Source organism: Stenella coeruleoalba (assembly GCF_951394435.1).
Source record: "Stenella coeruleoalba genome assembly, chromosome: 16".
Taxonomy (NCBI): domain Eukaryota; kingdom Metazoa; phylum Chordata; class Mammalia; order Artiodactyla; family Delphinidae; genus Stenella; species Stenella coeruleoalba.
In genome coordinates this window covers 25,399,830-25,401,745 of record NC_137162.1, presented here as the reverse complement: position 1 = coordinate 25,401,745, position 1,916 = coordinate 25,399,830, and positions in this window count along the sequence as shown.

Below are 1,916 nucleotides of genomic sequence, written 5' to 3'. Positions count from 1 at the left end.
ATTCATGGACTATTAATGTCAATAGATAATAAAATTTAGATTTCATCAGTCCAGTTTTGAAGAGAGGCTAAAAATAAAACTCATGTACACAACAACATATTGAAAAAGGTTAAAAATGAGGACCTACCCTTTGGTCATGATCTGCTGAAGACAGCAAAAATAAACATTCAGAACCAGCATCTGCTTGAATCTTCTCTACTCCTAGGGCTTTCCAAGATAACAAAATACACCACAGAGGTTGCAACTATTAGAACTTGAAAGGGAAAAAAATTTTTAATTAGTCACACATATATCTAATAAGCAATTATGACCCGGTCATCCTATAAGAATATTCATCTAGGATTGAATCACTGAGATTATACTTTGGGTAGACTGAATAGGACAAGTAAACTGGTCAACGGCATTACTTTCAAGAATTCAAAGTCAAAGTTGCTGTAGGAGAGTCACTGTGTGAGTGTGTGCAAGGTCTGTGTCAACTTTTGAGTCCAGAGAAGATTGTCAGACTAGATAAGGATGTATTTCACTCAATCAGGAAGGAAGGGCAATGCAGTGGAAGCAGAGGGGAAGCTCAGTGAAGCCCAAGGTCAGAGGAAATGACGATACCAGAGAGAAAAGATTGGGATGGCATTTAGGGAGGAACTGAGAAACCTGCCAAGCGCACATTCTGCCGAACTACTATTACCACAGCCCAGCCCTCTGGGCATCTTTGCTCAGAGAGCTTAAACAAAAACAGAGGGACCTGCAAGATGTACCAACCAAACAAATCTTTCTCTAGCCATTGAAGTTAGGCTCTGGAGTCTGCACTTCATATAGTCTTACTTGTGCAGATTTGGGTATTTAGTTCTGTTTCTGCTTATGTTCCTAGCAAAAATCCCTCTTGAAAAAAATTTGATCTTAACTAAAGTAAATGCATGCTGCTGGTGACGGCAGTAAGACTAACTCAAGGCAAGACAGGGCATTTGTCTGTTCTTGCTTGTGATTTTCCCCTCATCTAAGTCTTTGACCCTCTGGTTATTTGAAGACAGCTATCATGTATTGCCTCTCACCGCTGTTTTTTCTTCTCCAACATAGAAGCAATTGCTCAATGCTTGCTCTTTTTTTGTTCCTGAGTCTCTCCCTCTGACTGTTCCCTATCCCACTGCCTTCCCATCTGTCAGTATCCTTGAGGTATGCTACCCAGAACTGGATACAAGATGCATTGGAGATTAAAAGTATCAACTCCCTTGATCTAAAACTGTATTTCTGTTGATGTAGCCAAGGTCACATTGGCTTTGGAAGTACAGATTTTTAAACCAGTCAATCAGCATTCTTACTTAGTTTATGCTAAGTAAGTTTATGTAATTTATGCTACAATGTGATTTATGGTGAATGCCTATTTTTGTACACCTGGGGCTCTGGGACATGCCATATCAGTTTGACTACTGGGAGGGTGCTGAGGTATCAATGCTGCATGCCTATGTGACTAACTCCAATAAAAACTCTGGACTCTAGGGCTCAGGTGAGCTTCCCTGGTTGGCAACACTTCACACATGTCACACATCACTGTTGGGAGAATTAAACATTCTCCCTGCATCTGCACTGGGAGAGGACAAATGGCAGCTCATGCCTGGTTTCTCCTGGACTCTACCCTATACATCTTTTCCCATTGCTGATTTTAATCTGTCTTCTTTCACGGTAATAAACTATAACCAAGAGTATAATAGCTTTCTGGGTCCCATGAGTCCTTCTTGTGAACCATTAAACCTGAGAGTGGTCTTGGGGATCCCCAACACAGATGTTAACATGGGACAAGAATAAAAATAGTAAGTAATTTGTGCAAGAAACATTTAAGAGGCAATGAGCTCCATAGTTGCTATTCTGTCCATTGTCAAATAAAGGCATCTAGTATAACCAGTGAAGGTAAAGATGTTTATAAA